This window comes from Glycine soja, chromosome 16, assembly GCF_004193775.1.
Source record: "Glycine soja cultivar W05 chromosome 16, ASM419377v2, whole genome shotgun sequence".
NCBI lineage: Eukaryota > Viridiplantae > Streptophyta > Magnoliopsida > Fabales > Fabaceae > Glycine > Glycine soja.
The window spans coordinates 12720109-12740612 of NC_041017.1; the positions used below are offsets into that span (position 1 = coordinate 12720109).

Below are 20504 nucleotides of genomic sequence, written 5' to 3' on the forward strand. Positions count from 1 at the left end.
TTGACTAATTGAGATCGTAATCATACGTGAACTTTTTTTTGTTTCTCAAGCTTCAAGGAGTTGTTCAAATTCAAAGAAATCAATGTCAAATTAGACTCAGTAAAATAGATTCAAATTTACTAAAAAAAATTTATTGCATATATAACTAAAATTTGATACAATCAAATATTATGAGTTACGTAAAATTGAATTAAATTTTTCTGCTCATTCTGCTGTTAACAAACCAAGTTACATGTTGGCACTGCTTATTTTCTGCTCTAAGGATGAAGAAGCTTTCAAAGAGTGTTTAGTTGAGATAATTAATAAGGATGAAGAAGCTTTCAAAGAAGCCATATTTGCTGCACTACAAGAGCTCTTTGATCTCCCTCTACAAACAAAGATACTCAATGTGTCTAAGAAGCCTTATCATGGTTATGTTGGGCAATATCCTATGGTCCCACTTTTTGAAAGTATGGGCATTGATGATGCAAATGTCTATGAAAATGTAGAAAGCATGACAAACATCATGTGGCCTCATGGAAACCCAAGTTTTAGGCATGTACCTATTAAAATTTAAAACACAGTTTTTGTAAACTATTCCATTTTTTCTTTTGCCTCTTTCTTAACTTGTCTTTTAAATTTTGTAGCAAAACTATACAATCCTTCTCTGAGCAGCTATCAGAGTTGGATTAGATTATCAGGAAGATGATTTTGGAGAGTTTGGGTGTTGAAAAGTACTTGGATGAGCACATGAACTCAACCAATTATCTTCTCGAGGTTATGAAATACAAAGGCCCTCAAACTAGTGACACAAAGGTTGGCCTCACAACACACTCAGACAAGAACATAGTGACCATATTGTACCAAAATGAAGTGGAGGGTTTAGAGGTGCTACCTAACAATATAGGTGCAAAATTAAAATAAACACATACTGTAGAAATGGAGATGATAAAATGATCAAATTATTACAGAGTGACTTCTAAATCCTTAATTGCGTCATGATTCAACTAAAATTAGAATGTGTTTTTGTATACTAAAATTAAATAGATAATAATGAGAATGGTAAACAGGTAGATAAAAAAACTAAAGAATATATAGCTAGTTATATACTCTTGATGCAACTTACATGGTTTTCAAACTTTCTATTTCTCCAATGTAGTTTGGAATGGGACCAGTTATTAAGCAATTCCTCAATTCCCTGAGTAACAGAAATATGATAGAAGCCTAAATGAATTATATAGTTCTTCGCGAAAGAGCAGTTAAGGTTTCAACTCACAGTCTTAGCAAAAGTTTCAAATTCTTCAGATTAGGAAATGTCATAGTTGGTCCCTTCAAATCAGATATCCTTCTGATATATAAATGTTTCATCAATGAAAAGAAGATGTTCCACTATAAGAGATTGCATTCCATTACGATTGTAAAATGCACACAAAATGTAATAATTTTGGAATACTCTTAAAAGGACAAAGTGCTCACAATTCTGTCAAATTTGTCAAGTAAGATATGACAGAAGGAATTGGGCCGTCCAAGGATGTGCCCTGCAAATCCCTACAAAAAGTTTTCTTACATAATACAATGCAAGTTAATCATGATATAACTTTGTTTTATTGAACAGAGAAAAGGTCATGGAAGAACCAAAATTTAGACTCAATCTATCAAGTTTGGTCTAGTTCCCAATAAAATTGGGTATTTTCCCAGATAAAGTGTTCCCATTTATCCTACTGCATGCAGAAAATGTTGTGTTATTTCACAATTTAACAAACATAAAATAAAGACTAACGGAAAAAAATTGCATCACATTAAATCACTTACAACTGAGTGAGATTCTTTAGATTTCCATATGTTTCTGGTATTATCCCTGTGAAATTATTTGCACAAAGAAGTCTGTAGATTCATTTAGTTAAAGTGAAAAAAAAAAGGAGTTAGGGATGTGTGGAGAAAACAGTATGAAATTGTAGATAATATGGAGACAATTTAATGATTTAAATTGATTATGTAAATCAAATGAAATTAAAAAAATGAAACAAATAGTCTCACAATCTCAGCAAGTTGCTCATTTTTCCAAGGCTCGGGGGAAGAGGTCCCTCAAGTTGATTATCTTCCAAGATCCTGTAAACATGGATTACAAATATAATTATTCCACCTCCAGTTTTAATCAATTAGCATCATAGTTTTCTCAAACGCTTACAGAGGATGATATAACAAATTTGGTGATTCACTGATTTTGGAGTCGTTTGCCTAGGGACAGCTATTCTGCCTACAAAGCAAAAGCCTCAACAAGGAAAAATTAAACTCATTCACAAATAAATAAAAAATGTAAAATTACCATGCTGTGTCGGGATCCTTTGGCTCACAGAAGGGTCTATTCTTGGAAGAGTTGTGTACCTGTCCTCCCCATCATTCACTCTAAATCTGATAGAGGCAAAGAAATCTCATTGCCAATAAGAAGCATTGCTTCTTTACAGTTATAAAAGAATAAGTATGTACAGGAGTTAGAAATTTGTGAATTTTATGTCTGATGTCTTATTAAAAAAAAGAACAAGCGGTATAGCAAAAATGTAATTATTGAAAACCTAAGGGTCTTCCCTTGCTTGATATCGTTCCATCTGCCATTAATGACAAGAAATTAAAAGAAGAAGTTCCATTCTCTCAGTCCAACAATTTTGTAGAGACAACAAAACACAAAGTTTCATAAATATATTTCCAAATAAATACAAGCCAATATAGTGACATTTGTCTCAGTAATGTTCACAATAACCAAAAAATTTCCTATGTCAACTAAGACTTTGTACATTGATTGCTTTGAACTTTAAGAAAATATGCTGCCCATTTCTGGCGAATCGTTGTAATTGTTTCATTGTCTAACGTCGTTCCATCAAGAAACCACTACAAAATATGAAGAATACAAAGGGTGTATTTAATGAAGATGTAAAATGAATGAAAATACTACTAAAATAGTAATTTGAAGATGTTAAACCGAACATACCATGCTCCAATCATTCTTTAAACCCCCACCGACGATGTTCCACATCCAATGCATCACGTAGTAGCCACACTCATACCCTCCGCTTTGAACATGGCTCTACATTCAATATAAATAATAATTCGATCTAACAATTGTATTGAGGTTATCATTTGAAGATCAATACTGGAAAATAATGATTAATTGCATCACTAACCTTGACTTCAATCCACTTAGGAGTTGCTGGATTATTTGTACCATCCGCAGTTGTGTTTGCTAACTTCATTTCACTGCTTATAATAATAGCATGATCAACATCTATACGACGATAACAAATGGTTGACACAAAATATTACACTGCATGATATGAGGGACAATACAAAACTTTACTTGTTAATTGCAGTTTTGATATGAGTATCAGGCTTCTTACGTAACGAACAAAACCATGCAACAACATTGATCGCAGGACACAGTACTACCAGTTGCCAATGGCCCCTACAAGAAACAAGTATTAGGTACGTAGAACTTCAACATTATTTATAACCATTTGAATTAATAGTACTTACTGATTTAAGTAAGCTCCTAGGTACACCTCTCGTTGCGATTCCTTGAGCCATGCTTGTAAGTAATGCTCACATTCAACACGTCGATCCTTTGCATTGTGTATCGATTGTGGCTCAAGGAATCCATACACGGAAGCATGACCCAAAGTTGAGCTCCACTCATCCAAAAACCTGCTTTGATAAAATATACATAAAAATTGATACTGATGCATAGCATACAAAATACTACTTATCAATGAATCATATTAAATTTACTTACATCATCCATAACTGTAGTATAGATATGTTCAAACATTTGTATCCAGCTACTATTTCATTTACATCAGAGAATGTCAAGAAGAATGAAGCATCAACATTTGAAAGCCCAAATTTGCTGCCATCCCACTTCAACTCAACAGCTGTGTCGTACATGAAATATAGGCTCTTAATCAGTTGACGCAACGGATCATGGTCAAAATCATTCGTCCACCTTTCATTTGTTTCAGGAAGTTTCTTTGGACTAGTATCGGACTCCTAAATGTGTAATGAAAACAACAATTTACATAATGTCACAAACTAACATATATTCATGTAAACATGTGATGCAGCAAATATAATAACACCAAATTTACCTCATGTGACACTTTTTTCACAAGATTTGTTGGCCATGCAATGAATGTTTGAAGAGCATGCCTGACATATTGAATCTCTGATGTCGGGAAGGGCACTTCGGCGTCACCTTCTATAACTTTGTCAACACTCACCCTTACAACATCATCAGCATAAGTGACATTGTGAATGGCAGATCCCCCCTCACATATTTTCCCCAAGGCCACCAACACTGTAGTATGTTGTCGTTGCACGTATAACCCCATAGTGGGTTTTAAGCTCACATTTTTGTCGCCTGATGGGTCAACATCAGCAGTTTCTACATTACTTCCTTTAGTGCTTAGACGTGCAGCCAATGCCTGTAAATCCACCTCAATAAGGGAAGAGTATTGTGATCCCATCTGACTCAACTGAATGAAGATCTGACTGGACAACTCCTTCTTAAATTCCTCCAGACTCCTCTTGTGTTGTTCTTCATATTCATTCCTTACTTGTTCCTTTATGTTTCCAATAATGTCAACCCACTGTTGCTGCATTAGTGTTGCTGAGGAACTACTCGATGTACGTGTTGCCCTACCATAAAATTGAGTAAGGGTCATAACAGATCCCGCTGCACGAACTCGACCTGGATGTTCCGGTTTGCCAATGGTCGTATTCAAGATTTCATCCCGACCATGGGGAACAAAACTACCCTGTGTCGTCTGCTCTTCTAACGAGTCCTACAACAAGCACAACATATTGAAAGAGTTAATGAGGTAGTAATTATAAAGCAAACAAAAATTAGTTCCAAATTGATTATAATCATGCTGCAACTCACAATTCTATCCGAAATTTCTTTTGCTGCCTTTGATGTCATCTGGCCATATTGTTTGGTTCTAGCCATTTTCCACTTCACGTGCCTTTTAATGGGAGATGGGGGCTCCTCCAGATCAAACAATGGATTCTCAGTCAAAAGTGCCTACTGTTGTCTTTGCTTTGTTTTCTCATCTAACAATTTTTTCTCAAGCAAGTCATAACCCCCACGAGACAGTATGTGGAGGCAGTCATTGTAGTTTTTACTCTCCTTTGCCTTTTTCCGAATTTCCTGTCATTGACAATATATTATTTGCATTTATTTAATTATTAAAAATGTACATTTCTAAAGAAATTTAAACTAAATTGAACAAACATGTTACCTGCCAATCCGGGGTCTTGCGACTTGCAACAAAATCATCCCAAGTTTGTTTATCCATACCATATTTTACTAAAGGATTTTCTTCCTGTCCGGCTTGTGTGTCAGCATAGACAAATTTAGTGGTTAGCGAAGACTTAAATTGCCTCCATCTAGTGCCCACCGTGGACATTACTTTTTTCTTGGCCTTTTCAGCTTCTGGGATATCAAATTTAGCCTGCATTACATATTCATCATGTCAATTTTAGTGCATGTAAACATTTTTTTTGAAAATAAACTCAATGTCTCAATACATCAAACTGTTAACGTGACTTACCAAAATGTCCCCCCATACCATGTCCTTAAGAGTTTTTGGCACATTTTTCCAATTGCTGTGGACAATGGGGATCTTTTCTCGAGCTACAACCCCTAAAAAACTGTGGAACTTTTGCTTCTCTGGGCCTGATGCTCTTCCAGTTGCAGGATCCACATTAACTATTGGTCTAGGCTGATCTAAACTTCTTAAAGTCAGCCTTCTAAGATGTGTGCTTTGTCGTGTCTTCTTAGGTTGTGGCTCCGAATTACCATCTGACTGCGGAGGGGACCTTGGCAGTGTCACCATGACGCTGTCCAAATGAAACAAATTTAGATTAATTTGGTAGGATTAAAAATAGCATGTACGCAACACAAAATAAATATGAACATTACATATAACTCAATAACAAATAAAATAATATTGTAACATTACATTGATACAAGGCGGTTAAGGAGCAATGTTCTCCCATAAACCTTCAGCATGATCATGACGAATCGCATGTACGTCATACACCTCTGCTTGTTCACATATTGAAGGCATTTTTGTGCAAAAATGAGGAGTCTCACAAATGTCAAGGGATGCATCATGAATTTGTTCCCTAACACCAATTGGCCTTCCTTGTAGAACCACTGATAATCTACGATTATTTGGATCTTGGATGTAAAACACTTGTCTAGCTTGTTCTGCCATAATGAATGGTTCCTCCTTGTAACCTACCTTGTTAAGGTCTACTAAAGTGAATCCCATTTCATCTCTATGAACACCGGTATTTCCATTAACCCATTTACATTTAAATATTGGCACTCTAAATTGATTATAATCAAGCTCCCAGATTTCTTCAATAACACCGAAATAAGGCATTGAGGCTTCAATTGGGTTGTTATCAGATGCTCAAGAAAAGTGCTCAGAATGAGCCTCCACAATCACCCCACTATTCTGCACACTACTTTTATCATCTTGTGACTTTGTATAGAACGAATAATTGTTTATGTCATACCCTTGCCAAGTAGGGACATTTAGATTCGGACCAATAGCCAACAATCTTAATGTTTTGGAAGCATTGTCATCACTCATAATTTTTTCTTTAAACCAGTTCATGAAAGTTCTATTATGCTCTTGCAACAATTTCATCATGTTCAATTTTGGGTTAATAGATGTCAGATATTGTTTGTGAGTTTGTATGTATGGAACGACCTCCTGTGTGTTATTCAAGATATACAAATGCGCTTGTGACACATCTTGTCGACTCATGGTAACAACATTGAAGCCTCGTGTCCCTTGACCTCCTCGTGTTCGGTCATGACGAATTTTCGGTACCCCCACAGCTTCAACTGTTTCCATGTACTGTGAACAAAACTCAATAGCTTCTTCAGCAACATACCTTTCTACAATGGAAGCTTCTGGTCGGTATTGATTTTTGGTATATCCCTTCAACATTTTCATGTAACGTTCAATTGGATACATCCACTGCAAAAAAACCGGACCACATAACCGAATTTCCCTCACAAGATGAACAATTAGGTGAACCATGATGTCAAAAAATGATGGTGGGAAATACATCTCTAACTAACAAATGACAATGGCAGCCTCATTCTCCAAGTCATCCAATTGATGAGGATTAATGACTTTACTACATATGGCATTAAAAAGAAAGCACAAATGGGTTATGGCAACTCTAACTTTGTCAGGCAAGATGCCGCGAATCGCAACAGGCAATAATTGTTGCATTAAGACATGGCAATCATGAGACTTCAAGCCAACCAACTTAAGATGATTGAGGGCGACAAGGCTCTTGATATTTGAATAGTATCCTTATGAAACTTTGACATTCTGCAGACATTGACAAAAACTTTTCTTCTCTGCTGTTGACAGTGTGTGGCATGCTGGGGGTAAATATGTTCGCCGACCTTGTGATATGGGATGCAACTGCTCTCGTATTCCCATGTCAACCAAGTCTTGACAACATTTTAAACCATCCTTTGTCTTCCCTTTAATGTTAAGAAGAGTACCAATTAAACTATCACACACATTTTTCTCCACATGCATAACATCTAGACAGTGACGCACATATAGACCAGACCAGTATGGAAGATCAAAGAATATTGAGCGTTTCTTCCACATGTTATTGGGAGATGACGTCTTCTTCTGGGACTTGCCAAACACGGTTACAATGTCCTTTACGCGATCATGAACTTGGTTTCCAGTTAATGCTTCCGGGGGGCCTTCATTCTCCTGACTTCCATTAAAAGCTTTTTTCAATCGTCGATAAGGGTGAAAAGCTTTTAGAAATCTTCGGTGTCTGGTATATACTGTCTTCTTTCCATGCTTGAGTTGGATGAAGCTTGTGTTTTTCTCACAGATAGGACATGCATGATACCCTTTCACACTGTATCCACTTAAATTTCCATATGCTGGAAAATCATTAATAGTACAAAACACCATTGTGCGTAACCTGAATGTCTGCTGCACATTTGCATCCCACACATCTACCCATTTTTCCCACAATTGTTTCAAGTCCTCGATTAATGGCGTAAGATACACATCAATATCATTCCCTGGCTGCCTTGGACCCGCGATCATCATACACAGGATAATGTATTTACGCAAAATGCACAACCATGGGGGAAGGTTGTAAATCATCAGTAAAACAGGCCATGAACTGTGGTTGCTGCTTAAGCTACCATAAGGATTCATTCCATCAGAAGCAAGAGCAAGCCTTAGGTTCCTTGGCTCATCCCCAAACTCTGGATACAAACGATCAATTGTCTTCCACTGCGGCGAATCGGCAGGATGTCACAGTAATCCATCAGATTTTCGGTCATCCGAATGCCATGAAAGGTTTTTTGCATCATGTGTATTAGCAAACAATCGCTTAAACCTTGGTATTATTGGAAGATACCAACACACCTTGGCAGGACGACAATTTTTGGTTCCTGCATCATCAGTTAATTCATCATGTTGCACTTTGTATCATGATACCCCACACGTGGGGCATTGCCGTAGTTCTGCATACTCATTTCTATACAATATGCAATCATTAGGGCATGCATGGATCTTCTTGTACTCCATTCCCACTGGACACAAAATCTTTTTGGCCTCGTAGTGATTTTTCGGAAAAGTGTTTTGTTCAGGAAGCATGTTCTTCAATAAGACCAGCAATTCAGTGAAGCTTTTATCACTCCACCCAAATCTTGCCTTCAAGTTTACCAAAGCTAACACTGCTGACAACCGCGTGAAAGATGTGCACCCCTGATACAATGGTGTGTTGGAATCACGTTCTATTGTATCATACAAAGGTGCATGCACTTGCTCAAAAGTCTCTTGTCCAAGATCACGGATCATTTCCTCTATACGCTCTCTGTTGTCTTCGTGAACCGCCTGAGACTGAGAAACAGTTGGAATGTCGGTCGATTCCCCATGCCATATCCATTTTGTGTAATTCGGAATGATGTTGTAACATATCAGATGTGATCGGATTTCATCAACTGACTGTCGTCTACCATTAAGACATTTAACACATGGGAAAAAATAATTGTCCCTCAAACTTTCAGCATTAAGTTGCGTAAACTGTAGAAATTGTTCCACCTCGTTCTCATACTCATCACTGATGCGTTTTGCTTTCATCCAACTTCGATCCATGTTTCATCTTTGCTATTCATGACAATCAATAAGTTATCTGTGATGCATGCTAAACTCACTTTTTTGCATTGAAGGTGTGGCCCTATCCCATTCAGGAAGACATTTTTTATAGTTGAATCAAACGTACAAGTAAAATCTCTTTTGAGTGATTTGATGAAATTTTGGCAGCATTTCGCATTGGTCTTCAAGTACACAAGATGAAAGCGGTGAATGTGTGAACAATCACCGCGATCAAATATGCACCCGAAGAACAATGTCAAATGCAGTATACCGAAATTTCTTCAAATCATTCAAAAGATAATTTACCTCTACGTATGATTCAACTATAAAAATATGTCATCCCAAACTGTCCAAACGAACAATTCAAGAATCAATACATCGATTAATTCAAACTATCCGTATTAATCGATGTATCGAATCTCGAACGGGCAACTAAGGTTCACTCATAATGCAACTAACTAGTAACATGAAACAATACCGATATTTGAACAACGACATGTTACAATCATACCACTTTTTAAAAATAGAGACATACCTCGAAAGATGCTCAGTGTCAACGACAACGAGTGCAGGGATGCAGTTATAGGGAAAACACTAACACAAATGTTGTAATGACGACATATAATATGTACCATCAATGGGGGAAACTATCAGCTGGATCAATCATACTCAAATAACAATGCATCATGTTTGAGGTTTATAAAATAGTACAAGCAGTAAAGAGGTTTATTTTAAGTGAAATAAGGATAATTTAAATATTTTGTCAAATGGAAACAAATTAAGTTTTGGCTAACATCTTAACTTGACCAGAATAGGGAAAAGCATACTCGTGTAAGCTATGCTTCCCCCTTTAACAGCTTCAAAATTCTATAAGCAGCACACTACTGTAATTTCAGTTCACTCATGTTAGGTGACATCCCTAAATTGGGAATCTATAGCCTGGCCATGCTTAAATGCTTATAATTTTCTAGATGTTCCAGCTTAAATGTTTTGACTGTTCTCAGCATGAGAATTTACTTCTCACAGTGGTCAAACAAGTGTGCTGGGTACAACTATAAAGATCTGAGTCAATGAGGTTGTTAGGCAAGCTTGTCTCTGGACCCTCTCTTTAAATTTGACCGTTTCACTTTTTCAGATGCGCTGCTGAAACATTGAATACACTTAAATTTGCTCAGAGAGCAAAACTTATTCAAAATAATGTGAGTGCCATTCTATGATCAGTCTGAATTTCTTTCAAAGGAATGAATCTCATCAACCTATCACTATACATTCCATATATTGTTCTTGTAGGCTGTGGTGAACGAAGATTCTACTGGGGATGTAATTGCTTTACAACATCAAATTCGACTTTTGAAGGTGGTATCAGTTATTTCTTGTAGTATAAGTTTTATGTGAGTTGCTAATTTAACTAAAATGATAAATTTTTGGGCCAAGAAGAGCTTTCTATCCTCAAACGACGTCAGAATGTCTCTAGGTCTTTGTCATTTTCTTTGTCATTATTAGTGCAGATTAATTTAGGGGCATTTTTAAAAAATATGTGTACAATACTATAGCATAGCATGGGACCATTCATGTCATATAGTATGGTCCTCATCAATTTTTCTTCTCTCAAACGTTCTTTTGCTCTCTCTGTCTAACATTATCTTCCTGATTTCATGTTCATCATTCCCTATATTTTAAAAATTGTGCACATGCGAATTCAGTTTATTTACATAGTAAGAGGTATTGTTTCCTGTTGAGTGTTGACTAGTGTTTGTGCCCACCTCAGGTTAAGCTAGATTCTTTGTTTTTTGGATATCTGGAATTTTGGATGGGTATGTGTGTTAACCGATTTTGGTTGGTTTATCTGATAAACCCTATCAACTTAAACTGTACTGCACGTTGTTTGTCTGAGCTATTACAAAATTGTTTGAGAGTTTGAGGATAGCATAGCATAATTTTGATTCCTTCACATCCTAAGATTTTGATTCTCCTAGATAAATCTTCATTATTTCGGAGATTCTTGTTAATTTTTTTCTTTTGAATTACGTGGTTCATTTTAATATGGAAAAAAGATTTTTGGTTGAGAATATTCTGCAGACGCTGCAGCATAATTTTTCCTTAAGTTGAATACAGTTATAAGCTTAGGCTTTGACCGTTCTTAATTACTTCTTTGTGGATAACTAGCTGCTTTCCTGAATCATGAGTATGTAGATGTTGGAAAAGAAACACCATTATGTTGGTTACTGTTTCTACTCTTTTTTTTTTGTGTGATTGCTTCCTCTCCCTTTCTATTAGAAATAGCTGTTTCTAGCTGCTATTGATGTCATATATTGGATGGGGACTAACATGCTTGATATTGTGATTCTTGTAGGCAACATCAATTTGTTATTGAAAAAGTTAATTACCAATCAAACATAGTATTTGCCTATCTCTTTTTTGGCAAACATAGGCTTTGTTGCCACTTAAAACAAATCAACACCGTATTCATGCAGTGCCTAATTAATGGAAATTCACTTCTCATACTCCTGTTATACTACTACATAAAATCAAACGATGTTAATCAACCTCAACAGTGGCTTCTTATGGCAATGGTCCTTCCTACAGTTGTGAAGGTTAACAATTCTATTATTTTCCCTTTTCAATCGAATTTTATTGGATAGTAGAGATTAATAAGCCAGGGAGCCCATTTATTTCCTCAATTAGTGTTGTTAAGGTTTTCAAAACAAAATTTTAATGCAATTTTTTTAAAAAAAAATATCTTAGTTCTATATTTGTGGCATTATATGTTGGTTTGTATGGACTTTTGTAATTATTATAATTGTCAGAAGCCGTCATCTTTATAATGCCACAAAGATTTTGTAGTTTTTAGTTTCAAATAGGGATTCAAAGTTTCTAATTTCTATATGTTTATTTATTAGCCTTATAATTTATTTTTCTGGAGTTTTATCTGTAAAATTTGTACCACCTATCCTTTTTCACATTTATTTTTGGCTTTCTTTTGATGGAGACAATATATGCACCCCCATTGGCGAAAAGACAACTTAGAATTGGTGGATGTATTAGGAGTACGTGGCGGATATGCTTGCAATTTTATTATTTTTCCCTAGAATTCTTTAGCTTCAATTGTATTTATATTCTATGATCTGAAGAATATGTTCCATAATTTTCTATATATGACTAAAATGAGGACAAAATTTTAATGTTACCTTTGAATTTCTGTATTCGTCAGAAGTTTCATGTGGCTAACAGTTTAAGCCCACTGAACCATCAACAATAAAATATAGTTTTCTTTGTGTGTGTGTAATTACCTGATATGGTTTTCACATGTATAAATATGAATAAGATTTACTTTTCGGTTATATTAATTTGAAAACGATTTTTGGTTGTCAAATTGAATCAGAGATATTTATAAGTCCAGGTCTTTAAAATGCATCTACTTCACAATATTTTCAAGTCTGGTATCCACTGTACTTGTTTATAAATGTGTGGTCAATGGATTTCCTTTGACACTCTTACTTTTTGTCTTTCAATTTGGTTTGTGATTCTGAAAATAAAAAAGTAAAGCCTTTTGTGGAAAAAGAAATAATGAATATATGGTGATGGGTTATTGTAAGTATTTGTTATTATGCAATAATCAGAACCATAATCATATGCCGTATGGATTATTGATTTATAGTAGTTTGCTACATATTTCCCCCATGATTCATTAATTGAAAAACATTTCATTCATATATAGAAGATTCTATTGTTATTGTGGGTTACAGGTTGCTACTCAGCATCTAATGATTTTTGTCTTGGTATTACTGTACACACTGTAATTGTTCCCTACCTAGGTCAGAAAATCAAAGTTTTACTGCCACCCTAGCAGAGTCATAGCATCCTTTTAATTAGATTCGATTAATGATAAGTGTACACCCCATTTTTTGGGTGTATGAATGGAAAGAAGAGAAAAGGAAAATAATATATGTGAATTAGGAAAAGAGAGATGGGAAGAAAAATAAGGTGGAAATGAGATGGAAGACAAAGTGAGCAAATGTTAAGTATTTTTCCTTTAGATTCTATGACTTCTGTCCCTAGTGAAAATTGATTTAAACGGTTTGATTCCATGGCTTGCGTTTTGTATAAAAAAGCAGAAAATTTATACTGTAGAATTTAAGATTGCACATATATGGAACTGTGTAAATTCAACAAAGAATTAAGAGGCTATTTGTTTTGAGAAAACATTTTCTGTTTACACTTTTAATTACAAGCCTACATTTTAGTTAATAGGGTTCATTTTCATTTCAAATCGAGTTAAGTTATAACTTTGTATTGTGTTTTGATTTTTCAAAGAGTTTCACTTGAAATTGTGTTATTTTTTCTTTTCAATCCCTGTCCTGGCTTACAAAATGATTATTTTAATTATGTGTCCAGTTATATATGTTTTCTTTTGTACTTTATCATAATTGGAGACTATGTACCTGCTTTCTCTATATATGCTAAATCTTATCTAATCTTAGCAGGTCATATTGAATATTTCATCATTGTGAACCACTTCTTTTGATAAGACATTCAAATAATGATTGATATGGCTATATTTTTAAATTTGATTGTCCAATTGTTCTGTCTACAAATTTTTAGGCAAATGATTTAGCATCTTAACTTTTGTCTGCTAAAGAAATTTCTAGTGCACAAAAGTTACTTAACTTTACAGTGAAACTAATCAAACTAATTCAAGTTTTTTTAGGAAACATTACAATTTAGGATGTATTTGTATTTGTGGTGATTAACCATTTTCAAGTGACATTTTGGAGCTCAGTAATTAAGCATCAAACGGAAGTTGGGGACAATAGCTTAATTCATGGTGACATAACAAAATCTAACAAAGTGTGGTCAAAGGTTCCAGCAAAACCGGTAATTATGAATGTGTTATCTAATTGATACTCCCCCCCCCCCCCCCCCCCCCCCTCAAAAGTCAAGTATTATCGTTTCAGAATTGACAATCACTTCCATCAACACTTACAAGCACAATTTTTATTCTTTAATTTCTTGTTTGCTCTCATCATCTTCTTTGTTGTCCTCAGTAGGTATTTGCATTCAACTTACCAATTATTATTAATATTGATTCATGTATTATTAATATTTGATTTGTTCCAAGTTTTAGCTGTGGAAGAAAACCTCTCTTATAGCGATGCAATGTAAATTTGGCCCTCCCAATATCCCATGATGGTGAATTCTTGTGCACGGGTCTGCTTGTGGCTAAACTAACATAATCTACCACTAGTCTCCTAAAAGCAACTTATATAATTGTTAGCATCTACATGAAGTGACCATATAGTTTTTTTCCTTCAAATATTTATATATTCAAAATCATTTGTGTCTCAGTTGCATTCATTGGATACAACTCTTGCGGGTGCTTTGAGAAGGGAACAAATAAGTATGTCCACCATACCATACTATAGTACTATGTGAATTAATGTAAGGGTAGCTTATGAAGATAGGATGGTATTAACATCTCTACCAGAAAAAGCATGGCGACTAATTAACAGGTCACTATTTCAACCAAACCAGGACAGGATAAAGAGGGGGATTTTGACGAAAAGCTAATAATTTCATTTGAAATTTATTAAATGCAATTATTTTTGAATTAATTCCCAGAGTAGGAATTTTTATGACTTTTAGGTATGAAGTCATAAAAAAACTGATGTTTTTTTTATAGTAAAATGGTAAAAAATCCAATGATTTTAGTTTTTCTTTTAATATTTATATAAAGCTGTAAAATTTTCACCACTTCAAAGTCGTGATTAATTTTGAATGATTTTAAATTTATTTTAATTATAATTTTATGTTTTGATTCTACTACTCTATTTTTCTATCATGCATCGTGTATGTTAAATTTGTTGTATAAGTTTATTTTTCTCTCTCTTTTTTCTTTTAACATACATATTTTTAATATGTTAATCAATCAATATAAAAAAATGTATTTACATAAATAATGAACATTGTTTCTTTTCTTTTATATTTTTATATCTGATATTATTGTGTTTCTACTACTCTGTTTTTGAAGATAAGTATATGATACAACTGGTTTTATTTAATATTTTTTGTAAATTATTATTTGTTAAATTTAGAAACGAAAAGGAACCTAAATAATTAAAATTAATTCTTTGTCCATTTTATCTAATTATTATTGATTAAGAAAATATTAATTAAAAAATAATTAATGGTTAGGAATAAGAAATAAAAGTCGATGGATTATAAAAGAATTAATCATTTTAATTATAATTATTATTTCAACGAGTTTAAAGTCATAAATTATAAAAAAAATACTAATTATAATTACTTTTAATTTTAAAATAATTGAAAAAATAATCATTAAATATAAAATTATTTAAAATTGTTAAAAATTATTTTAAAAATAAAAATATTAATCACAACTTTAATAATTAAAAAAATAAAATTATTTATTTTTTTACGACTTTACTATTATAAAAAAATGAAATAGTAAATTTTTTTTATTATTTTATATTCAAAAGTTATAAAAATTATAAAAATTCCTACGACTTATACTTATTTAAAAATTAGTTAAAAAAATACTCTTATTTAACAAATTCGTACGACTTATATATTTTAACCTTTTTTTCCCCTCTCAAAATAGTGATGTGTGAGTGCTTCTGTTCATGGATTGCAACTAAGAAACACCCTTGATGAGTTACAGGAATGTAGGCGCAATTTAAATTATTGCTTAGAGGAGAATGCAAAACTCAATAGGTATTATTTTTGTACTCCTTTTGAAGTCCATTTGGTTGTATGCAAGCAGATTGGAGCTCCAAATTTTGGCTGTAAAAATTCTAATGTTTTTATCGCATATTTATACAGGGAAGTAGACTCTCTTCACTCAATGTTAAGCAGCACAAATAGTACAAAGGTAGTCTTGTTATTCTGGTTTAACATCTGTACATTTTGTCCTTTACTATATTGTACAAATAAATAGGAGGAGGAGCATGTGAATGTTTGTGTGGAAAGGCTTATGATGAACTCAATCATGTGAATTCTTTTGGAGTTGGACCTTATTTCATACACATTATGGTCTTTATCTTCAAATTTATTGTTTCTTTACCCCTTATTATGTATGATAATTCTGTGTCATGTGAAATAATATTTATTTTTTTCCGTTAATGTTTTCAGGTTTCTACCAAAGGACCATTTATTGAAGCTTGGGCAGTTCCAAGGATGGGGGTTAAGCATGAAACTCATCTGTCACAACACACAGATGATATTTTAAATCTGCAGTTGGATTTACATATAATAAATGTCATTCTGAAGGAAGAGAGGTCTTTCCGTGGCATATTGGAAGAGCAAAAAACATGCTTAAATCAGGATTTTATGATGGCAAAAGACAAGCTTGAGCAGAGAAGCAAACAATTAGAAGATGCAAAGGACGAGCTTGGAGAGGCAAAATCTGTCATTGCAGCAAATATTATCTATCAAAGAGATAGAAGAGATGAGGAACAATAACAGCCTTTTTATGGAGCTTATGGGGAAACAAGAGCATGAAATCATGACCTTGAAGAACCAACTTGCATCTAAAGAGTTCAGAGATAATTTGCTTTCAAATAATCCAGAGTTTGAAAACAAGTCCCCCTTACAGGTAAAACTCAGAAGGATGCATGATTGTCTTGAAAAAGCAAAGCAACTGAACATGTCGTACCAAAGTGATCATGCATTCCAGATATCCAATGAGGAAGAGAGGGATGAAATCCGTCGGCAGGCAGAGGCTGAAACTGTTGAGGTAATTGTCTGTATGCAAGAAGAACTTGCCCAGCTCCAGCATCAAGTAAATGATAGTCATTTGAAGGAAACAGAAATGAAAGAGAGTATGCTGCATCTGGAAACTAAATTGAAGGACTTGCAAAAAAAAATGCTTACTACTATTGATGATAATAGAAGTTTAAAGGAGGAGCTTGGCCAAAAAGATATAGAACTGACATCACTGGCAGAAGAATGGGAACTGTTAACCTCTGAGATTGAAGAGGTTCTTCTTGATGGATGTGAGGCAATAGTTGATGCCTCTGAAGAACTTGGGAATATAAGGAATTCATTTCCACATAAAAGGATTAGGATTTCTGAACAAGTTGGCATGATAGTTAGAAAAATTTCTGAGAATGAATTATTAATTGATGAACTTAGAAGATGTTTGGAAGATGCAAGAAATAAAAGAAGTGATATGGAGTGTATGCTGAAGTCCTTAAGAAGTGCAGCGTTAGTCATTACTAAATCTTGCAAGAAGGACTGTGCTGAAAATGAAAAAGAAATTCTCCTATTGACCTCACAATTGAGTGAAAAAACATCTACTGTGACACAACTGAAGGAGCAGTTGACTATTTTTATTCAAATCCGCTTTCTGTTGAAGAACATATAGTTGACCTGACTGACTTACAGTTGGTCAAAAGTGGAAATGATACGAAAGACCTAAAATCAAGAAAAGTTGGCAAGAATGTGCTTGAAAGAGATGCTACTATTAGGCTTTTGAGAAAAGAAATCGAATGTGCTCTTGAAAGCTTAAAAGAAGTGCAATATGAGATGGCCAGATTACATGAAGAAAAAAAAGAGATGTCAGTGTCTGAAAAGAAGAGTCGGCAAAGCATAGAGTGCCTCACAAATCACATACTTTTCCTACAAGAAGCTATGTATCACTTTGAGGAGAAATCTAAAGTCAAGATTGATGTACTCAGTCACAAACTTAGAGGCCTGGAGAAACCTCTGAAAGAAGCCAACTCCCATTGGTACCAAAGGAAAGAGGTACAGCGTTGAACCTCTGTTTTCATTTTTCCTCTATTCCATTCTCTAAAATAAGAAATTTGTGTTTGCTTTATGTCATTCTTAGTGTTGATTGTGCATTTACTTGTTTTTTTTATTGTCATTAACTTTCCCCATTCCCCATTGATGTTGATAGACACTTGTTGACTGAATAGTGTTAAGACAATGCTTCTAGGAATATGGCTAGAATACTTTTGGGGGTTGAATTAGGCCCGGTTCATTTATAACAATAGTGTTAAGACATGTTGATAGACACTTGCTGACTGAATAATGTTAAGACAATGCTTTTTTCTTTGCAGTCACTTGAACTTGAAGTTGGAGAGGCAAAGATCATTCAAGCTCAGAAAGCTCAAGAGGCATCTTTTATTCTTGCTAAATTTGAAGAAGCACAAGATACAATGAGAGAAGCAGATATTATGATCAATGGATTGGTGATAGCTAATGAGTCAATGAAGATAGATATAGAAAGACTGAAAGACAGAGAAATGACTTTACTCAATGAGAAGGGTACATAAGTCAGCAATATTGAAAGCTTACAAACTACTGAAACAGTTAATGAAAAAGAAAGTAGTGGCCATTGAATGTGAGGCCGAATTTTTTATGGTAGATTGGTATGCCAAAGACTTTGAATCAGTTACCATTTGATTCATGTAGCCAATCTCATTTAGTGGAAAAAGGCTTTGGTTTCTGTTGTTATTTATAATCTTTGATGCCATGAGCCACTCTTTGTCTTTCTTGGTGGCATAATAGTTGAAATTCTTTTTACCTTAACCATTATCACTATTTTTAAATAAGGAGTAAATCTATAAATGGCTATTAATTTATTATTTTTAATTTGAAAACATAAGCTTACTCTTATAGTATAAAAAAAGCTTCTATTTCATTTTGATTTGATATAGAATTCTAAACATATAAAGAACCCTTGTCACTTAATTCAATATATTTTTCCTTGGTAAAAGAAAGTGGCCTAGGCCCAACCAAAATTGAATTCTTCTACGGACTTAATTGGCTCAAATATCTCTGTAAATATAGAAGATGATTACAAAGTTAGGAGGATAAGAAATCCTCCTTTATAAGTAAAAAAAAATATGAAAACAGAGATCCAAGAATCAATGAAGCTAAGCTACCCAATATCCCAACATATCTGTAAGAAAAACCCTTGTAAAATGGATGTGTACTCCATGTAACTTACTCTTGTTTTTTTTTTTTTAAGTATGACATAGAAATCTTGAAGCTATGTAATAAAATAGACAAATTTGAAACAAGGAACAAATAAAATTCCAATAGAAACACAAAAACAAATAGAAGCTATGTAATAAAATTAGTTTCCAAGATTCATTAATGAAATTGCTACTATGACTACCAAGAATATAGACAGTAAACAGGAATATCTACATTTCCATCTATTAATTAACACTAACGAGCAAAGAAAGTTCTACATCCATATCTAGTAATACAGGAAATTCAAAAATCAAGCAAAGTAAGCCCACAGCAGTGGCAGTGGTTGAATAGAAGCTTGCTATACATACTAAGTTTTCAGATCTCCTATGTAAGTATTAGCCCCCCCCCCCCCCCCCCTTCATCCTATTTTCCTTATTTTCTTCAAATTCAGTTTACCAGCATATAAAATTCCAATACTAGATATAAGCTCCACATCAAGCAAGAGAAATTGATTAGAAGCAATCAACTTGGAATTATCAGTCTCAGAATCAAAGAACTGTGACAAGGGTATTTTCTGAACTGAAATGCACTTGTTCCAAACTTCCAGTTTCATTATTTATATTGGAGATGATTTGCCTGAACTATAAAATCAGGTACTTGAATTCTTTTCAGACCAATTCTTATTTTCACATTCAGTTCTTATTGCTGAATGTCACCTAGACCTTAATGCTACAACCACTTGTTATGATCACTATTATGTTTTCAACTAGGAGAGCTTCCACAGTCCACATTACTCATACAAATACAAGCCAACTATGCTATAGTAGCCCATATATTAATGTAGATAAACGTGAAAAATATTACAATAGCATCATTAACATGGGATTCCAATTCTTTCCCATTACACCTTCTATTAGACAACTTCCGAAGAATATGGTACAAAAGCTATATACCTAAAACCAGTTTCAGACAGAAAATAATGTGACACCCTCATAAATTAGTAGTGTGAAGAGCTTTGGCATATTTTTCCTGGATGAAATGAAATTTTATATTATTTGGATGGTTTTATACTGTACACTAGATGGAGTAAATGCTAATATGGCAAACCATGGTTTGTACTTTTAGTATTGTCAGTGAAATTAACTTACAGGGTACTATAGTCTAAGTTGAGGGCCTTAGTTATGATGTTGAGACTCTGTTTTTAAAATATGAAGATAATTGTTAATGAATGATGCTTGTTTTCTTAGTCTTTTGAAAATGATTTTAAAAATCATGGTTTGGTGACCAAAATTATCATGCAGGTATATTTATATCTTTCTGCTATTGGGATGCTTTTGTTGGGAGGAGCATTAGCATGCTATAGTG

General features: G+C 34.0%; 2 pseudogenes; both read left to right on the forward strand.

Annotated features, from left to right (window-relative positions):
• The first annotated feature begins 232 nt into the window (after positions 1-232).
• Positions 233-903, forward strand: LOC114389780 (annotated as a pseudogene).
• Positions 904-14660: 13757 nt separating this feature from the next.
• LOC114389781 lies at positions 14661-18775 on the forward strand (annotated as a pseudogene).
• The last annotated feature ends 1729 nt before the right edge of the window (positions 18776-20504 follow it).